The following is a 12,310-nucleotide window of genomic DNA, read 5'->3' on the forward strand; positions in this document are numbered from 1 at the left end:
AGCACACGCTGGCCACACAGAGATGGAAATGTTGACCAGGAGCTGCAGCAGTTATACAGAGCACACCCTGACCACACAGAGATGGGAATGTTGACCAGGAGCTACTGGGATTATACAGTGCACATCCTTGCCACACAGAGATGGGAATGTTGACCAGGAGCTGCAGGGGTTATACAGAGCACAGCCTGGCCACACAGAGATGGGAATGTTGACCAGGAGCTGCAGGAGTATTCAGAGCACATCCTGGCCACACAGAGATGGGAATGTTGACCAGGAGCTGCAGGAGTTATACAGAGCACACCCTGGCCACACACAGAGATGGGAATGTTGACCAGGAGCTGCTGGGGTTATACAGTGAACATCCTGGCCACACAGAGATGGGAATGTTGACCAGGAGCTGCAGGGGTTATACAGAGCACACCCGGGACACGCAGAGATGGGAATGTTGACCAGGATCTGCAGGAATTAAACAGAGCACACCCTGGCCACACAGTGATGGGTATGTTGACCAGGAGTTTCTGGGGTTATACAGAGCACACCCTGGATACACAGAGATGGGAATGTTGACCAGGATCTGCTGGGGTTATACACTGCACATCCTGGCCACACAGAGATGGGAATGTTGACCAGGAGCTGCAGGGGTTATACAGAGCACACCCTGGCCACACAGAGAGGGGAATGTTGACCAGGAGCTGCAGGGGTTATACAGAGCTCACCCTGGCCACACAGAGAGGGGAATGGTGACCAGGAGCTGCTGGGGTTATACAGAGCTCACCCTGGCCACACAGAGATGGGAATGTTGACCATGAGCTGCAGGGGTTATATAGTGCACACCCGGGCCACACAGAGATGGGAATGTTGACCAGAAGTTGCAGGGGTTATACAGAGCACACGCTGGCCACACACACAGATGGGAATGTTGACCAGGAGCTGCAGGGGATATACAGAGCACACCCTGGCCACACAGAGATGGGAATGTTGACCAGGAGCTGCAGGGGTTATACAGAGCACACCCTGGACACACACAGAGATGGGAATGTTGACCAGGAGCTGCAGGGGTTATACAGTGCGCATGCTGTCCACACACATATGGGAGTGTTGACCAGGAGCTGCTGGGCTTATACAGAGCACACCAAGGACACACACACAGATGGGAATGTTGACCAGGAGCTGCAGGGGTTATACAGAGCACACACTGGCCACACAGAGATGGGAATGTTGACCAGGAGCTGCAGGGGTTATACAGAGCACACCTTGGACACACACACAGATGGGAATGCTGACCAGGAGCTGCAGGGGTTATACAGAGCATACCCTGGCCACACAGAGATGGGAATGTTGACCAGGAGCTGCAGGAGTTATACAGAGCACACACTGGCCACAGAAAGATGGGAATGTTGACCAGGAGCAGGGGTTATACAGAACACACCCTGGCCAGACAGAGATGGGAATGTTGACCAGGAGCTGCAGGGGTTATACAGAGCACACCCTGGACACAGAAAGATGGGAATGTTGACCAGGAGCAGGGGTTATACAGAACACACCCTGGCCACACAGAGATGGGAATGTTTACCAGGAGCTGCAGGAGTATACAGAGCACATCCTGGCCACACAGAGATGGGAATGTTGACCAGGAGCTGCAGGGGTTATACAGAGCACACCCTGGCCACACAGAGATGGGAATGTTGACCAGGAGCTGCAGGTGTTAAACAGAGCACACCCTGGCCACACAGAGATGGGAATGTTGACCAGGAGCTGTTGGGGTTATACAGAGCACACCCTGGACACACAGAGATGGGAATGTTGACCAGGAGCTGCAGGGGTTATACAGAGGACACCCTGGCCACACAGAGATGGGAATGTTAATCAGGAGATGCAGGGGTTACACAGATCACACCCTGGCCACGCAGAGATGGGAATGTTGACCAGGAGCTGCAGTGGTTATACAGATCACACCCTGGCCACGCAGAGATAGGAATGTTGACCATGAGCTGCAGTGGTTATACAGATCGCACCCTGGCCACGCAGAGATAGGAATGTTGACCAGGAGCTGCAGGAGTTATACAGTGCACACCCTGGGCACACACACAGATGGCAATGCGGACCAGGAGCTGCAGGGGTTATACAGAGCGCCACCTGGCCTCACAGAGAAGGACATGTTGACCAGGAGCTGCAGGAGTTATACAGAGCACACCCTGGCCACACAGAGATGTGAATGTTGACCAGGAGCTGCAGTGGTTATACAGATCACACCCTGGCCACGCAGAGATAGGAATGTTGACCAGGAGCTGCAGGGGTTATACAGAGCACACCCTGGAGACACACACAGATGGCAATGCTGACCAGGAGCTGCAGGGGTTATACAGAGCACACACTGGCCACAGAAAGATGGGAATGTTGACCAGGAGCAGGGGTTATACAGAACACACCCTGGCCAGACAGAGATGGGAATGTTGACCAGGAGCTGCAGGGGTTATACAGAGCACACCCTGGACACAGAAAGATGGGAATGTTTACCAGGAGCAGGGGTTATACAGAACACACCCTGGCCACACAGAGATGGGAATGTTGACCAGGAGCTGCAGGGGTTATACAGAGCACACCCTGGCCACACAGAGATGGGAATGTTGACCAGGAGCTGCAGGAGTTATGCAGAGCACATCCTGTCCACACATAGAGATGGGAATGTTAACCAGGAGCTGCAGCGGTTATACAGAGCACACGCTGGCCACACAGAGATGGAAATGTTGACCAGGAGCTGCAGCAGTTATACAGAGCACACCCTGACCACACAGAGATGGGAATGTTGACCAGGAGCTACTGGGATTATACAGTGCACATCCTTGCCACACAGAGATGGGAATGTTGACCAGGAGCTGCAGGGGTTATACAGAGCACAGCCTGGCCACACAGAGATGGGAATGTTGACCAGTAGCTGCAGGAGTTTCCAGAGCACACCCTGACCACGCACAGAGATGGGAATGTTGACCAGGAGCTGCAGGAGTATTCAGAGCACATCCTGGCCACACAGAGATGGGAATGTTGACCAGGAGCTGCAGGAGGTATACAGAGCACACCCTGGCCACACACAGAGATGGGAATGTTGACCAGGAGCTGCTGGGGTTATACAGTGAACATCCTGGCCACACAGAGATGGGAATGTTGACCAGGAGCTGCAGGGGTTATACAGAGCACACCCGGGACACGCAGAGATGGGAATGTTGACCAGGATCTGCAGGGATTAAACAGAGCACACCCTGGCCACACAGTGATGGGTATGTTGACCAGGAGTTTCTGGGGTTATACAGAGCACACCCTGGATACACAGAGATGGGAATGTTGACCAGGATCTGCTGGGGTTATACACTGCACATCCTGGCCACACAGAGATGGGAATGTTGACCAGGAGCTGCAGGGGTTATACAGAGCACACCCTGGCCACACAGAGAGGGGAATGTTGACCAGGAGCTGCAGGGGTTATACAGAGCTCACCCTGGCCACACAGAGAGGGGAATGGTGACCAGGAGCTGCTGGGGTTATACAGAGCTCACCCTGGCCACACAGAGATGGGAATGTTGACCATGAGCTGCAGGGGTTATATAGTGCACACCCGGGCCACACAGAGATGGGAATGTTGACCAGAAGTTGCAGGGGTTATACAGAGCACACGCTGGCCACACACACAGATGGGAATGTTGACCAGGAGCTGCAGGGGATATACAGAGCACACCCTGGCCACACAGAGATGGGAATGTTGACCAGGAGGTGCAGGGGTTATACAGAGCACACCCTGGACACACACAGAGATGGGAATGTTGACCAGGAGCTGCAGGGGTTATACAGTGCGCATGCTGTCCACACACATATGGGAGTGTTGACCAGGAGCTGCTGGGCTTATACAGAGCACACCAAGGACACACACACAGATGGGAATGTTGACCAGGAGCTGCAGGGGTTATACAGAGCACACACTGGCCACACAGAGATGGGAATGTTGACCAGGAGCTGCAGGGGTTATACAGAGCACACCTTGGACACACACACAGATGGGAATGCTGACCAGGAGCTGCAGGGGTTATACAGAGCATACCCTGGCCACACAGAAATGGGAATATTGACCAGGAGTTGCAGGAGTTATACAGAGCACAACCTGGCCACACAGATGGGAATGTTGACCAGGAGCTGCAGGGGTTATACAGAGCACACACTGGCCACAGAAAGATGGGAATGTTGACCAGGAGCAGGGGTTATACAGAACACACCCTGGCCAGACAGAGATGGGAATGTTGACCAGGAGCTGCAGGGGTTATACAGAGCACACCCTGGACACAGAAAGATGGGAATGTTGACCAGGAGCAGGGGTTATACAGAACACACCCTGGCCACACAGAGATGGGAATGTTGACCTGGAGCTGCAGGGGTTATACAGAGCACACCCTGGACACACAGAGATGGGAATGTTGACCAGGAGCTGCAGGGGTTATACAGAGCACACCCTGGCCACTCAGGGATGGGAATGTTGACCAGGAGCTGCAGGAGTTATACAGAGCACACCCTGGCCACACAGAGATGGGAATGTTTACCAGGAGCTGCAGGGGTTATACAGAGCACACCCTGGCCACACAGAGATGGGAATGTTGACCAGGAGCTGCAGGGGTTATACAGAGCACATCCTGGCCACACACACAGATGGGAATGTTGGCCAGGAGCTGCAGGGGATATACAGATCACACCCTGGCCACACAGAGATGGGAATGTTGACCAGAAGCTGCAGGGGTTATACAGAACACACCCTGGCCACACAGAGATGGGAATGTTGACCAGGAGCTGCAGGGGTTATACAGAGCACACCCTGGCCACACAGAGATGGGAATGTTTACCAGGAGCTGCAGGAGTATACAGAGCACATCCTGGCCACACAGAGATGGGAATGTTGACCAGGCGCTGCAGGAGTATACAGAGCACATCCTGGCCACACAGAGATGGGAATGTTGACCAGGAGCTGCAGGGGTTATACAGAGCACACCCTGGCCACACAGAGATGGGAATGTTGACCAGGAGCTGCAGGTGTTAAACAGAGCACACCCTGGCCACACAGAGATGGGAATGTTGACCAGGAGCTGTTGGGGTTATACAGAGCACACCCTGGACACACAGTGATGGGAATGTTGACCAGGAGCTGCAAGGGTTATACAGAGGACACCCTGGCCACACAGAGATGGGAATGTTAATCAGGAGATGCAGGGGTTACACAGATCACACCCTGGCCACGCAGAGATGGGAATGTTGACCAGGAGCTGCAGTGGTTATACAGATCACACCCTGGCCACGCAGAGATAGGAATGTTGACCATGAGCTGCAGTGGTTATACAGATCGCACCCTGGCCACGCAGAGATAGGAATGTTGACCAGGAGCTGCAGTAGTTATACAGTGCACACCCTGGACAGACACACAGATGGCAATGCGGACCAGGAGCTGCAGGGGTTATACAGAGCGCCACCTGGCCTCACAGAGAAGGACATGTTGACCAGGAGCTGCAGCAGTTATACAGAGCACACCCTGGCCACACAGAGATGTGAATGTTGACCAGGAGCTGCAGTGGTTATACAGATCACACCCTGGCCACGCAGAGATAGGAATGTTGACCAGGAGCTGCAGGGGTTATACAGAGCACACCCTGGACACACACACAGATGGCAATGCTGACCAGGAGCTGCAGGGGTTATACAGAGCACACCCTGGCCACACAGAAATGGGAATATTGACCAGGAGTTGCAGGATCTATACAGAGCACAACCTGGCCACACAGAGATGGGAATGTTGACCAGGAGCTGCAGGAGTTATACAGAGCATACCCTGGGCACACACAGATGGGAATGTTGACCAGGAGCTGTAGGGGTTATACAGCGCACATCCTGGCCACACAGAGATGCGAATGTTGACCAGGAGCTGCAGGGGTTATACAGAACACACCCTGGCCACACAGAGATGGGAATGTTGACCAGGAGCAGGGGTTATACAGAGCACACCCTGGCCACACAGAGATGGGAATGTTGACCAGGAGCTGCAGGGGTTATACAGAACACACCCTGGCCACACAGAGATGCGAATGTTGACCAGGAGCTGCAGGGGTTATACAGAACACACCCTGGCCTCACAGAGATGGGAATGTTGACCAGGAGCTGCAGGAGTTATACAGAGCACATTCTGGCCACACACACAGATCGGAATGTTGGCCAGGAGCTGCAGGGGATATACAGAGCACATCCTGGCCACACAGAGAAGGGAATGTTGACCAGCAGCTGCAGGGGTTATACAGAGCACACCCTGGACACACACAGAGATGGGAATGTTGACCAGGTGCTGCAGGGGTTATACAGTGCGCACGCTGTCCACACACAGATGGGAGTGTTGACAATGAGCTACTGGGGTTATACAGAGCACACCCTCGACACACACACAGATGGAAATGTTGACCAGGAGCTGCAGGGGTTATACAGAGCACACCCTGGCCACACAGATGGGAATGTTGACCAGGAGCTGCAGGAGATATACAGAGCACACCCTGGACACACACACAGATGGGAATGTTGACCAGGAGCTGCTGGGGTTATACAGATCACACCCTGGCCACGCAGAGATGGGAATGTTGACCAGGAGCTGCAGTGGTTATACAGATCGCACCCTGGCCACGCAGAGATAGGAATGTTGACCAGGAGCTGCAGGGGTTATACAGAGCACACCCTGGCCACACACAGAGATGAGAATGTTGACCAGGAGCTGCAGGGTTTATACAGAGCACACCCTGGACACACACAGAGATGGGAATGTTGACCAGGAGCTGCAGGGGTTATACAGTGCGCATGCTGTCCACACACATATGGGAGTGTTGACCAGGTGCTGCTGGGCTTATACAGAGCACACCAAGGACACACACACAGATGGGAATGTTGACCAGGAGCTGCAGGGGTTATACAGAGCACACACTGGCCACACAGAGATGGGAATGTTCACCAGGAGCTGCAGGGGTTATACAGAGCATACCCTGCCCACACAGAGATGGGAATATTGACCAGGAGCTGCAGGGGTTATACAGAGCACACCCTGGCCACACAGAAATGGGAATATTGACCAGGAGTTGCAGGATCTCCAGAGCACAACCTGGCCACACAGAGATGAAAATGTTGACCAGGAGCTGCAGGAGTTATACAGAGCACACCCTGGGCACACACAGTTGGGAATGTTGACCAGGAGCTGCAGGGGTTATACAGAGCACACCATGGCCACACAGAGATGGAAATGTAGACCAGGAGCTGCAGGGGTTATACACAACACACCCTGGCCACACAGAGATGGGAATGTTGACCAGGAGCTGCAGGAGTTATACAGACCACACCCTGGCCACACAGAGAAATGGGAATGTTAACCAGGAGCTGCAGGAGTTATACAGAGCACACCCTGACCACACACAGAGATGGGAATGTTGACCAGGAGCTGCAGGAGTTATACAGAGCACACCCTGGCCACACACAGAGATGGGAATGTTGACCAGGAGCTGCAGGAGTTATACAGAGCACACCCTGGCCACACAGAGATGGGAATGTTTACCAGGAGCTGCAGGGGTATTCAGAGCACATCCTGGCCGCACAGAGATGGGAATGTTGACCAGGAGCTGCAGGAGTTATACAGAGCACACCCTGGCCACACAGAGATGGGAATGTTTACCAGGAGCTGCAGGGGTTATACAGAGCACACCCTGGCCACACAGAGATGGGAATGTTGACCAGGAGCTGCAGGGGTTATACAGAGCACATCCTGGCCACACACACAGATGGGAATGTTGGCCAGGAGCTGCAGGGGATATACAGATCACACCCTGGCCACACAGAGATGGGAATGTTGACCAGAAGCTGCAGGGGTTATACAGAACACACCCTGGCCACACAGAGATGGGAATGTTGACCAGGAGCTGCAGGGGTTATACAGAGCACACCCTGGCCACACAGAGATGGGAATGTTTACCAGGAGCTGCAGGAGTATACAGAGCACATCCTGGCCACACAGAGATGGGAATGTTGACCAGGCGCTGCAGGAGTATACAGAGCACATCCTGGCCACACAGAGATGGGAATGTTGACCAGGAGCTGCAGGGGTTATACAGAGCACACCCTGGCCACACAGAGATGGGAATGTTGACCAGGAGCTGCAGGTGTTAAACAGAGCACACCCTGGCCACACAGAGATGGGAATGTTGACCAGGAGCTGTTGGGGTTATACAGAGCACACCCTGGACACACAGTGATGGGAATGTTGACCAGGAGCTGCAGGGGTTATACAGAGGACACCCTGGCCACACAGAGATGGGAATGTTAATCAGGAGATGCAGGGGTTACACAGATCACACCCTGGCCACGCAGAGATGGGAATGTTGACCAGGAGCTGCAGTGGTTATACAGATCACACCCTGGCCACACAGAGATAGGAATGTTGACCATGAGCTGCAGTGGTTATACAGATCGCACCCTGGCCACGCAGAGATAGGAATGTTGACCAGGAGCTGCAGTAGTTATACAGTGCACACCCTGGACACACACACAGATGGCAATGCGGACCAGGAGCTGCAGGGGTTATACAGAGCGCCACCTGGCCTCACAGAGAAGGACATGTTGACCAGGAGCTGCAGGAGTTATACAGAGCACACCCTGGCCACACAGAGATGTGAATGTTGACCAGGAGCTGCAGTGGTTATACAGATCACACCCTGGCCACGCAGAGATAGGAATGTTGACCAGGAGCTGCAGGGGTTATACAGAGCACACCCTGGACACACACACAGATGGCAATGCTGACCAGGAGCTGCAGGGGTTATACAGAGCACACCCTGGCCACACAGAAATGGGAATATTGACCAGGAGTTGCAGGATCTATACAGAGCACAACCTGGCCACACAGAGATGGGAATGTTGACCAGGAGCTGCAGGAGTTATACAGAGCATACCCTGGGCACACACAGATGGGAATGTTGACCAGGAGCTGCAGGGGTTATACAGCGCACATCCTGGCCACACAGAGATGCGAATGTTGACCAGGAGCTGCAGGGGTTATACAGAACACACCCTGGCCACACAGAGATGGGAATGTTGACCAGGAGCAGGGGTTATACAGAGCACACCCTGGCCACACAGAGATGGGAATGTTGACCAGGAGCTGCAGGGGTTATACAGAACACACCCTGGCCACACAGAGATGCGAATGTTGACCAGGAGCTGCAGGGGTTATACAGAACACACCCTGGCCTCACAGAGATGGGAATGTTGACCAGGAGCTGCAGGAGTTATACAGAGCACATTCTGGCCACACACACAGATCGGAATGTTGGCCAGGAGCTGCAGGGGATATACAGAGCACATCCTGGCCACACAGAGAAGGGAATGTTGACCAGCAGCTGCAGGGGTTATACAGAGCACACCCTGGACACACACAGAGATGGGAATGTTGACCAGGTGCTGCAGGGGTTATACAGTGCGCACGCTGTCCACACACAGATGGGAGTGTTGACAATGAGCTACTGGGGTTATACAGAGCACACCCTCGACACACACACAGATGGAAATGTTGACCAGGAGCTGCAGGGGTTATACAGAGCACACCCTGGCCACACAGATGGGAATGTTGACCAGGAGCTGCAGGAGATATACAGAGCACACCCTGGACACACACACAGATGGGAATGTTGACCAGGAGCTGCTGGGGTTATACAGATCACACCCTGGCCACGCAGAGATGGGAATGTTGACCAGGAGCTGCAGTGGTTATACAGATCGCACCCTGGCAACGCAGAGATAGGAATGTTGACCAGGAGCTGCAGGGGTTATACAGAGCACACCCTGGCCACACACAGAGATGAGAATGTTGACCAGGAGCTGCAGGGTTTATACAGAGCACACCCTGGACACACACAGAGATGGGAATGTTGACCAGGAGCTGCAGGGGTTATACAGTGCGCATGCTGTCCACACACATATGGGAGTGTTGACCAGGTGCTGCTGGGCTTATACAGAGCACACCAAGGACACACACACAGATGGGAATGTTGACCAGGAGCTGCAGGGGTTATACAGAGCACACACTGGCCACACAGAGATGGGAATGTTCACCAGGAGCTGCAGGGGTTATACAGAGCATACCCTGCCCACACAGTGATGGGAATATTGACCAGGAGTTGCAGGATCTATACAGAGCACAACCTGGCCACACACACAGATGGGAATGCTGACCAGGAGCTGCAGGGGTTATACAGAGCACACCCTGGCCACATAGAAATGGGAATATTGACCAGGAGTTGCAGGATCTCCAGAGCACAACCTGGCCACACAGAGATGAAAATGTTGACCAGGAGCTGCAGGAGTTATACAGAGCACACCCTGGGCACACACAGTTGGGAATGTTGACCAGGAGCTGCAGGGGTTATACAGAGCACACCATGGCCACACAGAGATGGAAATGTAGACCAGGAGCTGCAGGAGTTATACACAACACACCCTGGCCACACAGAGATGGGAATGTTGACCAGGAGCTGCAGGAGTTATACAGACCACACCCTGGCCACACAGAGAAATGGGAATGTTAACCAGGAGCTGCAGGAGTTATACAGAGCACACCCTGACCACACACAGAGATGGGAATGTTGACCAGGAGCTGCAGGAGTTATACAGAGCACACCCTGGCCACACACAGAGATGGGAATGTTGACCAGGAGCTGCAGGAGTTATACAGAGCACACCCTGGCCACACAGAGATGGGAATGTTTACCAGGAGCTGCAGGAGTATACAGAGCACATCCTGGCCGCACAGAGATGGGAATGTTGACCAGGTGCTGCAGGAGTATACAGAGCACATCCTGGCCACACAGAGATGGGAATGTTGACCAGGAGCTGCAGGGTTATACAGATCGCACACTGGCCACGCAGAGATAGGAATGTTGACCAGGAGCTGCAGGAGTTATACAGTGCACACCCTGGCCACACAGAGATGGGAATGTTGACCAGGAGCTGCAGGGGTTATACAGAGCACACCCTGGCCACACAGAGATGGGAATGTTGACCAGGAGCTGCAGGTGTTAAACAGAGCACACCCTGGCCACACAGAGATGGGAATGTTGACCAGGAGCTGTTGGGGTTATAAAGAGCACACCCTGGACACAAAGTGATGGGAATGATGACCAGGAGCTGCAGGGGTTATACAGAGCACATCCTGGCCACACACAGAGATGGGAATGTTGACCAGGAGCTGCTGGAGTTATACAGAGCACACCCTGGACACACAGAAGTGGAAATGTTGACCAGGAACTGCTGGGGTTATAAAAGATCACACCCTGGCCACGCAGAGATGGGAATGTTGACCAGGAGCTGCAGGGGTTATACAGAGCACACCCTGGCCACACAGAGATGGGAATGTTGACCAGGAGCTGCAGGAGTTATACAGAGCACACCCTGGCCACACAGAGATGGGAATGTTTACCAGGAGCTGCAGGGGTATACAGAGCACATCCTGGCCGCACAGAGATGGGAATGTTGACCAGGAGCTGCAGGAGTTATACAGAGCACACCCTGGCCACACAGAGATGGGAATGTTTACCAGGAGCTGCAGGGGTTATACAGAGCACACCCTGGCCACACAGAGATGGGAATGTTGACCAGGAGCTGCAGGGGTTATACAGAGCACATCCTGGCCACACACACAGATGGGAATGTTGGCCAGGAGCTGCAGGGGATATACAGATCACACCCTGGCCACACAGAGATGGGAATGTTGACCAGAAGCTGCAGGGGTTATACAGAACACACCCTGGCCACACAGAGATGGGAATGTTGACCAGGAGCTGCAGGGGTTATACAGAGCACACCCTGGCCACACAGAGATGGGAATGTTTACCAGGAGCTGCAGGAGTATACAGAGCACATCCTGGCCACACAGAGATGGGAATGTTGACCAGGCGCTGCAGGAGTATACAGAGCACATCCTGGCCACACAGAGATGGGAATGTTGACCAGGAGCTGCAGGGGTTATACAGAGCACACCCTGGCCACACAGAGATGGGAATGTTGACCAGGAGCTGCAGGTGTTAAACAGAGCACACCCTGGCCACACAGAGATGGGAATGTTGACCAGGAGCTGTTGGGGTTATACAGAGCACACCCTGGACACACAGTGATGGGAATGTTGACCAGGAGCTGCAGGGGTTATACAGAGGACACCCTGGCCACACAGAGATGGGAATGTTAATCAGGAGATGCAGGGGTTACACAG

Source organism: Scyliorhinus torazame, chromosome 5, assembly GCF_047496885.1.
Source record: "Scyliorhinus torazame isolate Kashiwa2021f chromosome 5, sScyTor2.1, whole genome shotgun sequence".
Classification (NCBI taxonomy): domain Eukaryota; kingdom Metazoa; phylum Chordata; class Chondrichthyes; order Carcharhiniformes; family Scyliorhinidae; genus Scyliorhinus; species Scyliorhinus torazame.